Genomic DNA, 11,194 nt, shown 5'->3' on the forward strand with positions numbered 1-11,194 from the left:
ACTCGATAATTCAATCGGATTCACAACGAATAACAGAGCATAGTCTGAATTCGAACAGCACTCTAATATTCAAGTCGAAATCACGACGAATAATCAAAGTACAAGCTCAATTGAGCAGCACCTGGACTATCGTTGGATAGTTATAATCGATCGGACGTTGAATCGTAATAGCGATCGAGTTATTACCCTGATTGCGGCAGCGATTCGTGAATTGTGTGTGTTGTGAACGATTTCTGCTATAACTCAGCGTATACTGTGAGTTTTTTCGTCGTTCAAGTGCCCAATTTCAAGTCCCAGACTCCTCTATTTATACCCGAAATTTGACCCTGTCGCGTAGCGCGAGGGGTACCCCTATGGGCGTTGCGCTACGCGAGGGGTCACCCTACTTCATAGGGTAGCCCTTCGTGCATGTAGGCTGGATGAGTCGACAGTTTCTTAAATTTCGAATTTGACAGATAGTTATGAGGATAATCGTAACTAGGGTTTTGCCCCCCCCCCCTGAGTTTTAGGGGCCCTGATCCTGATTCTGATGATTCTGAAAATTTTAGGGTTTGCGTAGAATCACTTGGGTGTCTCAATTAAGGTTTTCTTAATAGCTAATTACCATCCTAATTATGGATTTTAGTGACAGTTGTTACATCCTCCCCACCTTAAGAAAAATCTCGTCCTCGAGATTTATTGGAATAAATGAGGATATTTACGCTTCATTTCTGATTCCAGCTCCCAAGTGTATTCTGGTCCTCTCCTTGAATTCCATTTGACTTTGACCAACACCAGTCGTTTGTGTTTGAGAAACTTGACTTTTCTATCTTCGATCTGTAGTGGTTTCTCTATAAACTTTAATTTTTCGTTCACCTCTACATCTTGAAGAGGTATTACCAGGGATTCGTCTGATAAACATTTCTTGAGATTGGATACATGAAATACATCATGTACTCCAGATAATTCTTCTGGTAGTTGTAAACGATAAGCAACTGGTCCTATTCGTTGGCTTATTGGAAATGGTCCTACGTATCTGGGACTCAACTTTCCTTTCTTACCGAATCGTACTACTCCTTTCCAAGGAGAAACTTTTAAAAGTACCTTATCTCCGACTTGAAATTCTAAAGGCTTGCGACGATTGTCTGCATAGCTTTTCTGACGATCTCGAGCTGTTTTCAGTCTTTCCTTGATCTGAGTTATCTTGTCAGTAGTTTCTTGTACAATCTCAGGACCTGATAATTGACTTTCTCCGATTTCTGCCCAACATACTGGAGTTCTGCACTTGCGTCCATACAGTGCTTCGAATGGTGCAGCTTCGATACTTGAATGATAACTATTGTTATAGGAGAATTCAATTAATGGCAAATGGCTATCCCAATTACCACCAAAGTCAATTACACATGCTCGGAGCATGTCTTCTAGCGTTTGTATTGTCCTTTCACTCTGTCCGTCTGTTTGTGGATGATAAGCAGTACTTAGATTTAGTCGAGTTCCCATTGCTTTCTGAAAGCTTGTCCAGAAATGAGATGTAAAACGACTATCTCTATCCGATATAATGGAGAGTGGGACTCCATGTAGGGATACTACTTCGTCTACGTACAGTTGTGCTAACCTTTCCATGCTAAAGGTTTCTTTCATTGGTAGGAAATGAGCTGACTTGGTTAATCGGTCTACAATTACCCAAATTGCATCATTACCTCTTTTGGTTTTGGGTAACTTTGTAACAAAATCCATTGTTATGAGTTCCCATTTCCATACAGGCATTTCTAATTGTTGAAGTAATCCTGAAGGTTTCTGGTGTTCTGCCTTAACTTGTGAACAAGTTAAACATTTGGATACGTATTCGGCTATATCCTTTTTCATTCCTATCCACCAGAAATTATTTCTTAAATCTTGGTACATCTTATTGTTTCCTGGGTGCATGGTATACCTAGATTTATGAGCTTCTTCTAAAATCTTATTTCTTAATTCTCCTTGCTTAGGTACCCAAATTCGTCTTTTATGGAATTTCCAAATTCCATCATTTCCTTGTTCTAATTCTTTTAGGTAACCTTTCATTCCTTCAGCATCGTCTTGGATGGCTGTTTTCTGAACTTCTTTAATTTGTGCCATTAAATCTACTTGTAGATTTAACCTCAGAGCACGGACTCGTTTCTGTTTCTCATGGTACTTACGACTTAAGGCATCTGCCACTACATTTGCCTTTCCTTCGTGATATTGAATATCACAGTCGTAATCACTTAGCATCTCCATCCATCTTCTTTGCCTCATGTTTAATTCTTTTTGCCCAAATATATATCTTAAACTTTTATGATCTGTATAAACAGTAAACTTACTTCCATACAGATAATGTCTCCATATCTTAAGGGCAAAGATTATGGCTCCTAATTCTAGATCATGAGTCGTATAATTTTCTTCGTGCTTTTTCAATTGTCTAGAAGCATACGCAATTACTTTCTTGCGTTGCATTAACACACATCCGTATCCTAATTTTGAAGCATCACAATATACTTCAAAATCTTCTGTTCCTTCGGGTAAAGCTAAGATTGGTGCATTCGTCAACCTATGCTTTAAAATCTTAAAGGCTTCTTCTTGTCTAGGTCCCCATTCAAACTTAGCAGCTTTACAGGTTAACTTAGTTAATGGTACGGCTATCTTAGAAAAATCTTTGATAAATCGTCTATAGTATCCAGCTAAGCCTAGAAAACTTCTTATTTCCATAGCTGTTTGTGGGACTTTCCATTTTGTAATTGCTTCTATCTTAGCAGGATCTACATGGATACCTTTGTGATTTACCACATGACCTAAGAATTGTACTTCTTGTAGCCAAAATTCACATTTTGAGAATTTGGCATAAAGCCTTTCTTTTCTTAACAAAGTTAAGAGTGCATGTAAATGTTCACAATGTTCTTTTTGGCTTTTGGAATAAATAAGTATATCGTCGATGAAAACGATCACAAATTTATCCAAGTATGGTTTACAGATTCGATTCATCATGTCCATGAATGCTGCTGGGGCATTCGTTAATCCAAAGGGCATGACTGTAAACTCATAATGACCATACCTAGTTCTGAAGGCAGTTTTAGGTATGTCTTCTTCTTGTACTTTCAACTGGTGGTATCCGGATCTTAAATCTATCTTAGAGAAATACCTAGCTCCTTGCAATTGATCAAAAAGATCATCAATCCTAGGTAGTGGGTATCGATTCTTAATCGTAACCTTATTTAATTCTCTGTAATCGATACACATTCTCATCGATCCATCTTTCTTCTTCACAAATAGTACCGGTGCACCCCAAGGGGATGAACTCGGTTGTATGAATCCTTTGCTTAATAATTTATCTAATTGCTTTTTCAATTCTAGCATTTCGGTAGGTGCTAATCTATATGGTGCTTTGGCTATTGGTGCAGTACCTGGAATTAAATGAATTCTAAATTCTACTTCTCTATCAGGTGGTAATCCAGGTAATTCTTCTGGAAAAACGTCTGGGTATTCTGAGACTATGGGGATGTCCTGAATTTCCTTATCTTTAGTGTTAATGATTACTGAAATCATATACACCATTTCCTGTTTTCTCGAATAACTAGCCAATTTCATTACTGATATGAATTTCAATGGCTTTCGAGGTTTATCTCCAGTAATTAAAATTACTTCTCCTGTAGAGGTTTGAATTTCTACTGCATTTTTTTCACATAGGATTCGTGCATGGTTGGCTACTAACCAATCCATTCCTAAGACTACATCAAATCCTGCTAAATTCATTGGTAACAAATTTGCAGAAAACTTATGGCCTAATAGTTCTATTTTTCCTCCTTGCCAGATTTTATCTATGTTCACAGAATTTCCTTCTGCGGTTTCAACTGTGAAAATTTGCCTAAGAGTGGTTAAAGGTAACTTAAGATCTTGACAAAATGAAGTATTAATAAAACTTTGGTTCGCACCAGAGTCAAATAATACTTTTGCAAATACGTCATGTACTAGGAACGTACCGGCTATCACATCTGGAATGAGTTCGGCCTCTTGAGTGGTTAGCTGGAATGCACGCGCATTTCTCTTGGTTGCTCCTTCAGCTGGTTTGGTTTGGTTGGCTATAGGTTTAGCTAATTTAGGACATTCAAATTGAAAGTGTCCCCTTTCTCTGCAATTATAACAAACTCTGGTTTTCTTTCTGCAGTCTTCTTCCCGATGTCCTTTCATTTTGCAAAAATTGCAAACCATGTTGCATTGTCCATAATGCTTCTTTTTGCAAATTTTGCAGAAAGGAGATGATGAGGATTGCCCTGTTCCTCTTTTCTTGGTATTACCCGCACGAAATCCTTGGGTAATCTTCTGAGCTAATTCCTTCTTCCGGTCTTCTTCTCTTGTGCGCACCAACTCATCTGTTAGGGTATTAGCTAATTCTACAGCATCGTCAATAGTACGAGGTCTCGCAGCTTTAACGATGTTTCGGATTTCACTAATTAACCCCCAGATGTAACGGGAAATAAGTACCGGTTCTGGCGAGGCCAGTGATGGCACTACCCTTGCATATTCAAAGAATGTCGAAGTATAGCCCCGACAATCTACTCCTATCATGCAGTGACTAAGGAATTTGTTTGCCATCTGTTCCTTCTCGTATTCGGGACAGAATTTTCTTTCTACCAAACTCTTAAATTCTTCCCAACCTATGGCGTAGGCTATCCTTCTTCCTTTTGCCTGGAGGACCGTGTTCCACCATTCGAGTGCCCCTTCTTTGAACAGGTTTGATGCATACATTACTTGATCCTCTTCGGCACATTTGCTTATTGCAATTACTGCTTCGGTTTTCTCTAACCAACGCAGTGTTGCAGTTGCCCCTTCGTTACCTGCAAATTCAGCGGGTTTGCAAGCAAGAAATTCTTTGTAAGTGCAACCAGACGTTGCAGCTTTCATTCTTTTAGGGAGTGGGGCCTGCTGCAGATCATGATCGTCATGATTGCCGCCCCCATTTATGCTGTTACTGCCGTTATCTTCTGGAATACGTTTACTAGGAATTAATTGTGGTTCGGCAGGTTTCTGAACAGCAGCTACAATTTCTGGAATAGCATGAGCTATCCCTTGGGCGATAAAGTGCTCGATATCTTGTCGAGTTATATATTGATCTTCCTGTTCTTGCTCAGATTGATTTACTTCATTAATTGGTTCATTATTAGTGTTTTCCATCTGCTTATTGGTAAAAATTATTAGTGTCTAACTTATCAATGACAAAATTCACATAGATAAACACATAGATTATCACAACATACAAGCATAACCAAAATTGTCGATTTCTCGACTTTTACTTTGTTATGGTATATTGTATATGCATCCATACACACCGTATTTTACAGAGTTTTATTGCCCATTTTACAGAATTTTGAGTTACTATTATACAATACGACTTTCTGTGGTTTAACTGACGGTTCTAGTAACGATGCTCCCTCTCATCGTACTTCCAAGTTAGATGCTCCCCCATTTCCCTGATCCTATTACCTGTACCTATCAGTTCTTCACCGAACTGACGGAGTTCAGCTAGGTTTTCATTACTCATGGGAGGATTTGGGAGTGGTTCTGGGTCAAATTATGGAAGAAAACTATAAGGACTGTGGACTATGTTTTGGAATTGCCAGTCATTGGTCCACCATTCCTCCATTTGGCCTAATGGTCTGGTATGAACTAGTGGGTCTGGAATAGCTGGTCCTAGGTTTAGTGGGAATTGAACTGTAGCCGGGTAAGAGAAGAGATTATCGTTGATAGGCTCTAAAACATCACAATTTTCCAGTAGGCGATCTATTTAGTCCTGGAACGTGATTTCCTCAGATTGTTTAGAGCTTTCGCCAATCTCTATTCCCTTTTGTTTCAGATCTATTCCTATTTCCTTTTCGGGTGGTTTTGAACTTTCTCCAGTTTCTATTTCCTTTCCCTTGCTCACACTCACAGGATTTTCTATTTTTGGGAGTTTCCTAGTGGCAGGTTTCCTACGGCATACTTTCCTCCACCCTACGTATCTTCTCTTCTTTTTAGGTTTGGCTTTTTCCAGCGGTGGAGCTTTGAATTCCACAGGTTCTTCTATGTCAGCAATGTAACCAGTAAAGTCGTGAGAGACTTCGATAGGCACTGGATATAAGTTGAGATTCTGGAAGGCTTCCGACATCTCATTCATGCTGCATAGCATATATGCAAAATGCAATGTTAAAACTTTGGAACAAAGTTTAACAAACAAACACTGAAGTTTTATTGCATATTACTTTTCGTATAGAAATAACTGAAATAAACACACTGGGATTTTATTTATTTACGGGATTGTGATTTCTCTTACTAGACCCAACTTATCGGATATTTAGAGATTAGCATTTTCTGCTACAGTAGCTAGCATATAGAGATTTGCCCATTTCCCGTCTATTTTATCTTCCCAAGGTGCACTATTACCCAATTCTTGAACTTCTGGGTTAAACCTAACTCTCTTGGTTCGGGGTTTCTTTTTCTCCTGACTCTTTTTAAGTATCGAATCCCTTTTCTCTGGGGAAAGAGGATTTTCATAATTTGCCTTGCGGACAAAGATTCCTTCTTCTAAATTTACTGGGTTTTTAGAAGAAGATGCAACATCTAGTTTGTGGTAGATGGCAGACAGCTTTTGTTTACCCATACTGTAACTATCAAATAATCAGTTAATAAAACAAATAATCACAGAATGATAACTAATAGAATTAAGTATTTTGTCCAATACTTAATTCCGTAATAGGCTTAAATCAGTGGCTCGATCAGTGGCTCAATTTAATTATTAGCTCTGATACCACCTTCTGTCGCGGCCCCCGACCCACCCTGGACGGAGCCGGGGCCCGCGGTGCAGATTTCAGTGTGGTACCCGTGGTATTTAATTTATGCGACAGCGGAAGTCTTTTTACAACAGGATCTTTTCACCAGAAAATGATCGTTTAATATATTACACAAAGTTTAAGGGATAAATCCCATAATTTACAATAAGTTGATTTCACATAGAAATCTTTATTTTCCAAAACATGTTTTATTCATTTATTTACACTGAGCCACTTCTTTGAGCTTGTAGTGCTTTACTGCACTTTTCCTGGATCACACAGATCACCTGAAACATGTTTGAAAAAGGTTTTGTCAGCAGGGAAATACTGAGTGAATCATTCCATTTTCTAAAACGACCCGTTAGTTATAAATCACAGTATTAAGAGCGATTACAATGTTTCTATCAACCAATTATCAAGAATAGGTATTTGTCACTCGACCGGATCTGTGACTGTGGTCATACCACTATTGGGTCCCGTTGCCCCAAATAGTGACGGTTAACTCACACAGAGTAATAATCACTCACATAGAGTAATATTCACTCACATAGAGTGATAATAATAGTAATGTGCACAATACCCCACATACCAGCTGTAATTTGGTGATTACAAAGACTTAATCCCTGTAATTATAACCTTGAAAATAATTTGAGGTATTGTAATACTTACTCACAAACGGTGAGAAAACAATTTAAAAAGAAGAATGACTCACATTGCAGATTAACGAGCAATTAGATAATGCCTACTGATTAGCCTTGATTAAACCTAATTTAACATAATGCACACACACAGGTTAGTAACTAATACAGCAATTACGTCAATTCACGAGATTAAACCTTCACAACGATTAATCAGTGCGATACTCGATAATTCAATCGGATTCACAACGAATAACAGAGCATAGTCCGAATTCGAACAGCACTCTAATATTCAAGTCGAAATCATGACGAATAATCAAAGTACAAGCTCAATTGAGCAGCACCTGGACTATCGTTGGATAGTTATAATCGATCGGACGTTGAATCGTAATAGCGATCGAGTTATTACCCTGATTGCGGCAGCGATTCGTGAATTGTGTGTGTTGTGAACGATTTCTGCTATAACTCAGCGTATACTGTGAGTTTTTTCGTCGTTCAAGTGCCCAATTTCAAGTCCCAGACTCCTCTATTTATACCCGAAATTTGACCCTGTCGCGTAGCGCGAGGGGTACCCCTATGGGCGTCGCGCTACGCGAGGGGTCACCCTACTTCATAGGGTAGCCCTTCGTGCATGTAGGCTGGATGAGTCGACAGTTTCTTAAATTTCGAATTTGACAGATAGTTATGAGGATAATCGTAACTAGGGTTTTGCCCCCCCTGAGTTTTAGGGGCCCTGATCCTGATTCTGATGATTCTGAAAATTTTAGGGTTTGCGTAGAATCACTTGGGTGTCTCAATTAAGGTTTTCTTAATAGCTAATTACCATCCTAATTATGGATTTTAGTGACAGTTGTTACAGAGAGCCTCTCGGAATCTCATCTCTCCTTCAACCTTTCAGCTCCTCTTCTATATTCAGAATTTACACAATATAGATATAGTTTATTTTATTTTCAGAATGTTTAAAGTATGGATGCAATTTACGACTACTGGCTACTTTAGAAACAAATGAAGATGGCACAATATAACTATAGTTTCGTTTAGTAATTTTTGTTCATATATCCATATTTTTTATGAATTTGTTTGATTTAGCTGCTTGATTGTCCAATTGAGTCAACCAGCTTGCTTAGTTTGCTGATTAGAACCACAATTTTTTGTAGATAGATTTTGCAAGTAAAAGGGTAGAGTCCTAACATTTGTCTGTAACCAAAGTAGTTGACGTTCACTGTTGCAAGGCTTCAATAGTTCCTGCTCAGGAATGCTAAGATCATCACATGACACTTTAATAGTTTATGGTTTAGTTTTGTTTCTTTGTTTTTATCTAGATATGACATGTGGTTTGCAACATGTTTGTTTCTTCGGTTAAGAGGTAATGTCAAAACAATTATTTTATTGATGTATTGAAGTTGGAAATAAGCAAAGTAAAGTTTGATGATAATTTAGGATGATAGGGTTAGCTATTTGCTGCAGTGTTCTGTTTATTTGAACAAGTTAGATTGAAGAATTCTGTTGTTTTATTTTGATTGGAGAAATGATTGTTTTTTTAGACCAAGTTATCTCTCTGTGATGGTTTAGTGTTAAAACTTGTGGAAAGATCAACTTTGATTTATCATATTATTGCAATCTCTCTTTGCTTTTGGTGCAAATTTTTATATACAATAAAGAATACTAAAGGTATGTGAAACCGGGCTACTTGTAATATACTTTAGACTTGTGACTAGCTTGTTATACACTTTCAAAACTTGTAATATGTTTATGCCTTTCCGTGAGAGGTCTTGGGTCCAAACTCAAGTAAAATGATAATTTGGTGTAATTTAGTAGAGATTTGGAGTTGTGTACCATTAGTTGTTAAATAAATTGAGATTTGTAAGGCTCATGACATAGACTACATTGATGTTACGGATAAAAAAACTAACATACGTACTAATACTATACAATTACAAGAGATATGATAAACTAACATAAAATGAATACCGCATTGTAAATTGTCACCCCGCCGTATCGCGCGGGTTTCCTACTAGTGTATACTCTATGACAATGGGAAGATGTTTCAAATTTTTATCTTATCGGAAAATGTAAGAAGTAGGGGTTGAATTTAATGATGGTGGTTGCAGGGTGGTAGTTATGGTGGAGATAGGTGGCGATGTATGGTTGCAGGTGGTGTTTTTTTTAAATGAAGAAGAAGTGAGGGTGGGGATGGGCCAATAGGCATTTTAGTAAATAAAAAGATTATTGTTTTTCTTGAGTAAGGGCATTTTAGTAATTTTACATGGACTTAACGGCGAAAACTAACGGCCATCTACTCTAGGGACTATCCGAGTAACAACTTGACAAACCACGGGGAGCACGGGTGTAATTTCCAAAAGTTGGGGACTAAAGGTGAAATTTCACCAAACCACAGGGACTATGCGGGCATTTTACTCTTTTTTTAATCTTAATTAGAACTCTTAAATATCCTAAAAGATAATTTGATGATTTCTTAAGTGTTTGTTATTAGTTGAACTTCAAATTAACTTTTCGAATCTAATTTATGTCTAATTCAAAATTCAGATTGCCCGATTCAAATATGAAACCCGTTCTATGTCTAATTCAAAATTCAGATTGCCCGATTCAAATACGAAACCCTTCAACACGTTGATGAACACTCCTAGATACAACCCCTCGATTAACACTCCTAGATACAACCCATTTCAACATGGGCCACTCCTAGATACAATCCACTCTAAAGATACAACCCATTTCAACACCAGCACATTTTGACGTGCGACCCAACCCACAACCGTGTTAGGTATCAGTCAGAGCAACACGCAGCGGAGCACACTATCACACACGCACACGAAAGCAATAAACAACACACGAGAATTTACGTGGTTCGGATTCGGTGTGAATCCTACGTCCACGGGCTGCAACTAGATATATTTTTATAATGCTCAGAACCAAGATTACAATACAATGAATAGGTATATATAGAGATAGAACTAGGGTTTCTATCATGGGCCCCAAGAAACCTAACATGGGCTAAAATGGACCCAAAGTCTCTAAGCCTTCACAAAACCCAACAATCTCCCACTTGAAGGCTTGCGATAATCTCCACGCCCTCCAAGCACAAAGCAAACCAGTCATCCAGTAATCTTCAAATCCTCTAGTTGCAGCCGCCCCTCATTATCAAGTACCAGAAGGGCCAGTTGAAGCTCCCACGAGCTCCAACTCAATCGTAGCTAAATCCAATAATGACCCATCCTCTGTCTCAACCGGTTTGGACACTCCGCCGGATCCAGAGATACACCAAGGATCACCAACACTCTCCAAACTCAGCAAACAATCCACATGAGAGAATTTTTCAGTCTTAGTCTTCAAAACCCAACGGTTCTTCGTAACTGTACCCGGAACACGCCCCATGCTCCCACTGTCACTAAATCCCCTGAATGGTTTAGACTTTCGAACTCGTTCAGCTAACATCCCTGCTCCAGACTTCACGTTTTCAAAATGAACTCTCTTAGCAATAGATTTAGCGAACCAGATTTTGTCATGCTTAACCGGGACAGTCATACTTCCCTCAGCAGGTACCTCAACCATGTATAATGACCCACGCTTCATACCACGAGCAATAACCAGATTACCATTGACCACCTTCCATTTACCACCACTAAACCTTACTTCCAATCCTTGTTCATCCAGCTGACTAACAGAAATCAGTTTCCTCTTCAGACCCGGAATCACCCTAACATTCTTCAGGTTCCATGTAGTTCCTAATGGAGTAACCAA

This window comes from Helianthus annuus, chromosome 7 (genome assembly GCF_002127325.2).
Source record: "Helianthus annuus cultivar XRQ/B chromosome 7, HanXRQr2.0-SUNRISE, whole genome shotgun sequence".
NCBI lineage: Eukaryota > Viridiplantae > Streptophyta > Magnoliopsida > Asterales > Asteraceae > Helianthus > Helianthus annuus.